Raw genomic sequence first — 9,426 nt, forward strand, 5'->3', positions numbered from 1 at the left:
TTTCATAAGCTGCTTTTGACTGGATGTTTTGTCTCAATAATGAGAAGGTGACAGCTACAGTGGTCAATGCCACGGATTGCTATTAAATGCTATATATTTTATTGTTAAAGCAAATTATTTCCTGAATGACGTTCTTAAGATGAAGATAGTACTAGATGCTTAAAAAATTCTTAGACAATTCCTAGAAATTGCTTTCAAAGGACTTTTAAAGCTCCCAGCTTGAATGAATTGGCCCACCTCTCACTGTTTGATTCCTTTCCCATGTTCTGAATAGACTCTGTAGTCCTTAGTTTCTGAGTCAACCAGATCCCCAGGCCCCCTGGAGAAGACTGGTCCATTGCTCACAGTATTTGAGTCTCTATCCACTTCATGGACTGGTCCGTCTCTCCCTCCTTCCTGAGTATATGCCAGTGCTTTCAGGATGTGGTCTCATTTCCTGCCAGACTGTGGACAACATAAGAGTATACAACGTGTGGTCTATAGAAAGTGACTCCGGCCTTGCCTAGAGGTGACACGAAACTATTTTCTTTTTAGTCAGCCTTCAACTCGGGATCAGATTAAAAGAAAAAAAATAGTTGGTAAATGAAACCCTGAGATTCCATTATTGAAAGCATATTTGATTTTGAGAGTATGAAAAGAATCTTTAAGCTCCTTATTTCTAAAGGAAACCAAGTAGAAGTAGTACAAGGTCTGAAAGTAGGTTTCATTAGCCAATGAAAAGCCTGGAATAGTGCCTAAGGCTAAGATTAGATCTGCACCAAGTACCTCCACCTCTTCAGAATCTCCATGGGCAAAATGTCACATTGCTTTAAAATTGGAACTTGATGTTTTTCTTTCTATTCTTTCTAACTTTTAAGCACAGACTGGATGACAGTTGCGCTGTTCTAAAAGGTTCAGATAGGGAGTCAGCCGTGGGGCCATTTTAATAGAAATCGTATTTTTAAAAATTTTATTTTTAAAATTATTTATTTATTAAAGAGAGATAGAGAGAGAGAGAGAGAGAGAGAGAGAGAGAGAGAGAGAGAGAGAGAGAATGGGCACACCAGGGCCTCCAGCCACTAAAAATGAACTCCAGACACATGCACCACCTTGTGCATCTGGCTTATGTGGGTCCTGGGGAATCAAACCTGGGTCCTCTGGCTTTTCAGGCAAATGCCTTAACTGCTAAGCCATCCCTCCATCCCCTTAAATTTTATTTTTGTTTATTCATCTGAAAGAGAGAAAGAGGCAGAAAGAGAGACAGAGAGAAGGAGAGAGAGAGAGGGAGGGAGAGAAAGGGAGAGAATGGGCACATCAAGGCCTCTAGCCACTGCAAATGAACTCTAGACATATATGCTCCCTTGTGCGTCTGGCTTTATATGGGTCCTGGGGAATTGAACTTGGGTCCTATGGCTTTGTAGGCAAGCGCCTTAACTGCTAAGCCATCTCTCCAGCCCCATGGAATCTTTTTAAAGAATATATATTTTTTATTTATTTATGAGAATGAAAAGAGAGAAAGAAAGAGGGGGAGAATGGGCACACCAGGGCCTCTTGCCATTGAAATGAACTCCAGAAACATGTGCTGCTTTGTGTACCTGATTTTATGTGGGTACTGGGGTATTGAACTCAGGCTGGCAGGCTTTGTAACTGCTGAGCCATTTCCACAGCCCTCGTGGGATCTTTTTGATGATAGAAAATTTGGACTTAACTTGTTCTATATCCATGATTCAAAAAATACTTGGTGAGCACTGAATGCATGACCACCTCTTTAGAAGTTTTAGCCACTTCTCATCCCAGGACACTCCTTAACTCCTGGTTATCACTAATTTGTTTTCCATCTGTAGCATTTCCACCTATTCAAGAGTGATGTATAAATTAAAAAGTATGATATTTATTTGCTCAGCAACACATCTTCGAGATTTGCTGAACTTGTTGAATGTATCCGCACATCATGCTTTATTATTCCTAAGTATCATTGCATGTTCATTTAATCAATGATCTACCAAAGAACACCTGGGATATTGATAAAATTGCTAAGACACACTTGAAAAGACATTGTGTGAATATAAACTTTTAATTATATGATATAAATGAGTGCCGACAGTGGGGTTCGCCTTTTAAAGATATTTCATATCCACCCTTCCTTCCCTTCTCCTTTGTTCCTGACTTCTTTCTTTTTCTTCTCTGTGATTTCTTTCAGTATTGATTTATTATCAGTTTTCTTTTAAACTTGCATTCTCTTTGAGGCGAGAGCTGCATTTATTTATTTGCAAGCGAAGAGCGATAGAAGAGAGAAAGAGAGAGTGGGCACTCCAGCCACGGCAAAGGGATTACAGATGCAGGTGGCACTTTGTGCGTCTGGCTTTATGTGGGTACTGGGGAGTCAAACTCTGGTTATTAGACTCTGAAGGCAGATGCCTTAACTATTGAGCAATCTCCCCAGCTTTTGTTATCAAGTTTTTAATTTTTTAAAAATTTTTTTATTTATTTGAGAGAGGTAGGCAGGAAGAGAGAGAGAGAGAGAGAGAGAGAAAGAGAGAGAAAGAGACGGGGGGGGGTAGGAAACACTAGCACCTCCAGCGGCTGCAAACAAACTCCAGATGCTTGCGCCACCTTGCACATGTGGTTTACGTGCATCCTGAGGAATACAGCCTAGGTTCTTTGGCTTTGCAGACAAGCATCCTAATCGCTAAGCCATCTCTCCAGTCCTATTGTCAGTTTTTAATTAGTATAAAAGTAGTGAGTTTTATAAGGACCTTGTAGAACCTTCTTTCCCATTCCCCTCACCCATCCCCCTGTCCTTTTCTACTGATCCCAAAACTCCTGCTTCTGCCTTCATAGTATATAGTATATAGTATATAGTATATAGTATATAGTATATAGTATATAGCATATAGCATATAGCATATAGTATATAGTATATAGTATATAGTATATAGCATATAGCATATAGCATATAGTATATAGCATATAGCATATAGCATATAGCATATAGCATATAGTATATAGTATATAGTATATAGCATATAGCATATAGTATATAGTATATAGTATATAGTATATAGCATATAGCATATAGCATATAGCATATAGCATATAGTATATAGTATATAGCATATAGCATATAGCATATAGCATATAGCATATAGTATATAGTATATAGCATATAGCATATAGCATATAGCATATAGCATATAGCATATAGTATATAGTATATAGTATATAGTATATAGCATATAGTATATAGTATATAGTATATAGTATATAGCATATAGCATATAGCATATAGCATATTGTATATAGCATATAGCATATAGCATATAGCATATAGCATATAGTATATAGTATATAGCATATAGCATGTAGTATATAGTATATAGTATATCATTATATATATGTACATATGTACATATGTGTGTATATATATATATATATATATATATATATATATATTCTATTACCCTCTTCCCCTCTGTTTATATTTCCTTTCAACCTCTCATAATCACTTTCTACTTCATAGCCCATGAGCACATATATATGTGTGTGTGTGTATGTATATCCTGAATCTACATGTGAAAGAAAACATGGTATTTGTCTTTCTGGGTCTGGTTTATTTTTCTTAACATAATAATTTCCAGTTCCATTCCTATTCCTACAAATGTTATTATATGATTTTTCTTTATAGCTGAATAAAAGTCCATTGTGTATGCATACCACATTTCCTTATCCATTCATATGTGGGTGATTATCTCAGCTGGTTTCATGTATTGCTTGTTGTAAAGAAGGCTGCAGTAAACATAAGCATTCAAGTATTTCTGTAGAATGCTGACTAAGAGTCCTTTGTGTATTTTTACCCCAGAGTGATACACCTGTGTCAAATGATAGTTTTAATTTTTGACTTTTGAAAGACCTGCATATTGGCTTCCATAGTGGCTACACCAGTTTACACTCCCACCAGCAGTGAATAAGAGTTCCTCTTTCTCAACATGCTCCCCAGAATTTGTTGTTAGAGTATCAGGTATTATATTAAAGCCTATTTGGGGTTGACTTTATCAGCAGGGGGAAGAAAGGAGAAAGTGAGAGAGCAATCGAGCAAAAGAAAGAGATTAATTGATTAAGTTTTATTCTTCTACATGCAGGTGTTCAGTTTTCCCAACACCATTTGTTTAATGAATATTTTTGGCAATGTAAAAAAGAAATCATGGGACTGTAACTGTGTGAGTTTATATATGGACCTTTGATTCTGTTCCATTGAGCTACATGGCTGTTTTTGTGCCAGTACCATATTACTTTTGTTACAATAGCTCTGGAGTATACATTGAAATAAGGTATGGTAACACCACCAACATTATTCTTTTAGCTGAGGATTTAAACTATCTAAGGTCTTTTGTGCTTCCAAATAAATTTTAAGATTTTTTTTTTAACTTCTGAAAAGAATGGTGCTGTAATTTTGATGGGGATCATATTGATTCTGTAGATTGCCTTTGGTAAGATGACCATTTTCACAATATTAGTTCTTCCAATTAATCCATGAGTATGTGTCTTCTTCCATCTGCTAGTATCTTCAGTTTCTTCCTTGAGCATTTTCAAGTTTTCATTGTAGCAGTCATTACTTACTAGGTTAGATTTATTCCAAAGTATTTTTTTTGAGTGGTGTGGTGGTTTGATTCAGGTGTCCCCCATAAACATAGGTATTCAGAATGCTAGGTTCTCAGCTGATGGCAATTTCAGAATTAAACCCTCTTAGGGGCTGAAGGGATGGCTTAGCGGTTAAGGCATTTGCCTGCAAAGCCAAAGGAACCAGGTTCTATTCCTGAGGATCCATGTTAGCCAGATGTTCAAGGGTGCACATGCATCTGGAGTTCGTTTGCAGTGGCTGAAGATTTGGCACACCCATTCTCTCTCTCTCTTTTCCCTCTCTCTCCTTTCTCTGTCAAATAAATAAAAAAATAAAATATTGAAAAAACCCTCCTGGAGGCAGTGTATTGTTGGGGGTGGGCTTATGAGTGTTATAACCAGTTTCCTCTTACTAATGTTTGGCATACTCTCTTGTTGCTGTTGTCTATCTGAAGTTGGCCAGGAGGTGATGTCCAGCCTCTGTTCATGTCATTGTTTTCCCCTGTCATCATGGAGCTTCTCCTCGAGTCTGTAAGCCACAAACTGGTCTTGGTCAGGTGTTTTCTGCCAGCAATGTGAACCTTACTGCAACAAGCGGAATTGTTTTCCTAACTTCTTCCTTAGCATGTTTGTTATTGATATTTAGGAAGATTACTGATTTTTGTATATTAATTGGATTGTTCTGTTCCTAGCTGTTAACTCCATTTGATCTACAGTATCAGTTATTTGAGAGGTTTCCATGTTTACTTATTTATTTATTTTGCTAATATGGCCTGCCAATTAGTGAGACTGGGGTATTGAAGTATTTGACTATTCTTATGCTGGGGTTAGTCTGTGACACCATGTTTGGTGTGTATAGTTTTAGGACTGTACATTTTTCTTGGTGGATTGTTCTCTAGCCAGTATAAAGTTACTTTCTTTATGTCTTCTGACTAGTTTTTGTGAAGTCTATTTTGGCATATATTAGAACAGAACAGTGATACCTACAAAACCTTAAGGCCATCCTCCATTTCCCCCAAGCAAGGCTCCACCCCTTAAAGATTCTACAACCTACCACCTTCTGGGGACCAAGCACTGAAATACATGAGCCAATGTGGCAGGGTGGGGCTGGGATTACATTCAAACTCAGCATCTGTGCAGCCTCTTGTGAGAGATCTTCTGGCTATGTTACAGCATGGCAAGGAAGCCAGAAAGGGAAACAGCCATGTGCAATAAGAGCCAAACATGCAGGTCACCTCTCTTTATGACAATATACTTTCATGAGCATTAACTCACTCAATATAGCTAGAATTAATCCCTCTGAAGTATATACCCACAGTGACCCAACTCCATAACATTAGGTCCCACCTCTTAAGTATCCACCACCTGTCAATGTGTTATACTGAAGACTAACCAAACAGCCCATGAATCCTTTGGGGGATGTTTCCAAACCATATCCAAACTACACAAAAGTCCAATGCTAAGTTCTCCATATGCCAGTTATATTGAAGGCTTTAGAATCAGAAATCAGATTACGTTAGAGAAGATAAAGTACTATTTCTTCTTGCCCATCTGAATTTTTGGACTGAGATTTCTATCTACTGATTCTTTTTTTGAGGCATTAAAAGCAACAAAGAAGATGCTAGGTATTTTGCCGAAGGCCAAGGATCAAACCAATGAGCGATGACCACGGTTCGAATGGGACTGAAAAGGAATTTGGCTGACACAATCATTCTTTCACAATGCCAGGCTGGCACATTCTCCACGAGACTGGAAACGCCACCTCAAATTAGTCGTATGGTTGCTTGAAATGGCACTTCAACCTCTACTGAGGAAACTAAATTTAGTTCTTCTCATAAAAGCAGTTGTCTGGTGGATGGAAGCAAAAACAAGCATAGGAACATGTGCAGAAGCATTTGAATAATCTATGTCAAGCCAGCAGAGCAGAAGCTTTTAAAGAAAGTTCTCTCAGGGAACAGGGCTCACTCTCAAATTTCAGAAAAATCACTTCAGGGAGACAGAGGCTCAAGGACCATGAACTTGAGGCCAACCTGAGGTACATAGTACGTTCTGGGCTAGACAAGAAGACCCTTTCTGAAAAAATAAAAGTGTCAGGGCATGGTGATACATACCTGAACTCAAAGCACCACAAGGGCTGAAGCAGGAGGAGGGTGGTAAACTGGAAGCTAGTCTATGCCATATAAAGTGTTTCAAGACAACCTAATCCCCATGTTGGATTTCAAGGTATACTACAGAGCCATAATAACAAAAACAAATTGGTACTGGCATAATAGGAGGGGGAAAATCATGACATCAAAAATAGAAGAGAGACTAGTTGGAAAGAAGAAGAAATTCAATGGAAAGAGAGTGAGGTAGGAGGAAAGGGGAGGATGGCTGGAGGGATTATGATCATGGTAGATTTTCTATATGTATGGGTGTTTGTTAATAAAATGTTTAGAAAACTGCATTGGAAAAAAGACAGCAACTTCAGCAAATGGTGTTAGAAAAACTGGATATCTATCTGTATATTAATGAAACTAGATCCATATCTCTCACTCTGTACAAAACTCAACTCAAAATGAGTCAAAGAACTTAATGTAAGACTTAAAACTTGGGGATACTTCATGATGCAGCCATTGACTAAGACTTTCTGAAATGGACTCCAGTATCTCAGGAAATAAAACCAAAAATTGACACATAGTATGGCCTGAACTTAGAAAGGTTTATGCCAAGCAAAACAATTCCCTCTGTTTCTCTCTCATGCCCTCTCTCTCATAAAAATATATATATATTACCAGCCAGGCATGCTGGCAGACACCTTTATTTCCAGCACTTGAAAGAGGCAGAAGTAGGAGGATCACTGTGAGTTTGACACCACCCTGAGACTACATACTGAATTCCAGGTCAGCCTGGGTTAGAGTGAGACCCTACCTAAAACTAGAAAGAAAAAAAAAAAAACTCAAAAAATTACCAATTTTTTTTTTGTGGTTTTTCAAGGTAGGGTCTCTCTGTAGCCCAGGCTGACCTGGAATTCACTATGGAGTCTCAGGGTGGCCTCGAACTCACGGCGATCCTCCTACCTCTGCCTCCCAAGGGCTGGGATTATAGGCGTGTGCCACCATGCCTGGCTACCAAAAATTTTAAATATCAAAAGCTCTGGAATGGAGAGATGGTGCAGCAGTTAAGGCACTTGCCTGAAGAGCCTAATGACCCAGGTTTGATTCCCCAGTACCTACATAAAGCCAGATGCATAAAGTGGCACATGCATCTAGAGTTCATTTGTAGCAGCTGGCAGCCGGAGGCCCTGGCATGCCCATTGCCTCTGACTCTCATCTCTCTCTGTTTACAAATGACGTAAAAAAAAATTAAGCCTAACAATCCAATGAATAAATGGGGTTCTTTCAATAACAAAGCACAAATGGCTAATAACATAAATATTCAATAGTCTTAGTTATCAGGGAAATGAAAATTTAAAACAAAATCACTGAGATTTCATTTAACTCAAGTCCAAATGGCTATTATTAAGAAAACAAGTAACAATAAATGCTGTCCATAATGTGGGAAAAAAAGAACCCTTGCACAATTCTGATTGTAATGTTAGTCAAGCTACTATGGAAATCATTATGAATGTGCCCCAAAAACTAAAAATAGAATTACCATATGACTCAGATATAACACTCTGGGTATATATCCAAAAGACTCTAGGCCAACATACCACAGAGGTCTTCATATCTTAGTGTACTGCAACACTCACTATTTACAGTAGCCACATTATAAAATCAGCCTGCCAACAGATGAATGAATAAAGTGATATATATATATATATATATATATATATATATATATATGCATATTTTATTCATCCATAAGGCAAAGAAACATTGTATCATTTGTGAAAAATGCATGGAACTAGAAATCATCACATTAAGAAAAATGAACTGGACTCAGTAAGACAAATGCTGCATGTTTTCTCTAATTTGTGGATCATAGACACATGAAACCATTTTTCTATTCATGACATAAAAGAAGTGAGAATGGGACAATGAAAGGATAGTTGAAGGGTGTATGGGAGAAAAGATGGAGGATAGACCAATTGAGCAATCGAATTACATGGCACATTTGATGCCTTTATGAAACTTATCAGTATGTACAATTAATATATAGCAATAAAAATTCTGTAAAACAGGCTGGAGAAATGGCTTAGCAATTAAGGCGCTTGCCTGAAAATGTTCAAATCTCCAGGTCACAAGGAGCCAAACACACAATGACACAAGTGTGCAATGTTGCACACGCTCACAAAGGGGTGCGTGTGTCTGGAGTTCATTCGCTGTGGCTAAGGCCCTGGCATGCCCATTCTCTCTCTCAAAAATAAATAATAAGGGCTAGAGAGATGATGTAGTGGTTAAGTGCTTGCCTGTGAAGCCTAAGGACCCTGGTTCAAAGCTCGATTCCCCAGGACCCACGTTAGCCAGATGCACAAGGGGGCACACGTGTCTGGAGTTCGTTTGCAGTGGCTGGAAGCCCTGGTGCGCCCATTCATTCTCTCTCTCTTTCTGTGCCTCTTTCTCTCTCTGTCTGTATCTCTCAAATAAATAAATAAAATAAACAAAAAATATTAAAATAAAAATCTTTCTAAAAAATTAATAACAAATAAATAATAAAAAATTCCATAAAACACAGAAATTCATACAACAAACAAAAGAGTTATCCAGTCCCTGCTCTCATATACCTAATGGTTCTGATAGAGAGAGGTCATTCTAGGTTTGTGCTGTGGTGGGTGTGCAGCGGCTGCAGGGACACAGAGAAAAGATGAGTAGCTGATATTTTCCAATGGCTCAGGAAGCTTCGCTC

The sequence above is a fragment of the Jaculus jaculus genome, chromosome 6 (assembly GCF_020740685.1).
Source record: "Jaculus jaculus isolate mJacJac1 chromosome 6, mJacJac1.mat.Y.cur, whole genome shotgun sequence".
NCBI classification, from domain to species: Eukaryota; Metazoa; Chordata; class Mammalia; order Rodentia; family Dipodidae; genus Jaculus; species Jaculus jaculus.